Genomic DNA, 513 nt, shown 5'->3' with positions numbered 1-513 from the left:
TGTATTTACACACAGTATTGACAATTCTTGTTTGTGTTAAAATATGGTTGCATCCCCATCTCAGTTTGCGATACAGTGGGTCTCCTCTATAGACTGAAGAAAAATTAAACTTTTGTCTTGCTGTTTCTTCTACCACTGAATATTCTTGTGGATAACATTATAATATTGAATATAATTATTTTTACCTCTTTCCTTTTGGGGGAGAAATTCTACTCATTCCACCAATAATATTTCTTCTTTCTATCATACTGGTTATACTAGGATTGGATAGTTCTTATCTATATAGGAATAATATCCTGGTCTTCGGTATTTTATGATGCACACAATTACACGTTATGGTGTATTTTAAGAGAAAGTATCATGTGTGTTCACTGTAGGATTACAGGTAAATTACATGTGATCTACTTTATTGACAAACTATTACAAGAAAAGTAAGATAGAAAGGTAGAAAATATCCAACTGCTAAAATAGACTCAAAGCATGCTGATGTACTTGGTTCTCTCATCTCCTCTG

The 513-nt window shown here is 32.4% G+C and overlaps 1 protein-coding gene across 8 annotated transcripts in view; it reads right to left on the bottom strand.

Annotated features, from left to right (window-relative positions):
• Nucleotides 1-513, bottom strand: part of LOC119582023 (protein tramtrack, beta isoform-like) — a 34,622-nt gene that overhangs the window by 28,358 nt on the left and 5,751 nt on the right. The window lies entirely within an intron of this gene.

Source organism: Penaeus monodon, chromosome 15, assembly GCF_015228065.2.
Source record: "Penaeus monodon isolate SGIC_2016 chromosome 15, NSTDA_Pmon_1, whole genome shotgun sequence".
Classification (NCBI taxonomy): domain Eukaryota; kingdom Metazoa; phylum Arthropoda; class Malacostraca; order Decapoda; family Penaeidae; genus Penaeus; species Penaeus monodon.
Note: the sequence above shows the minus strand (reverse complement) of the source record. Positions and strands in the feature narration are given on the sequence as shown.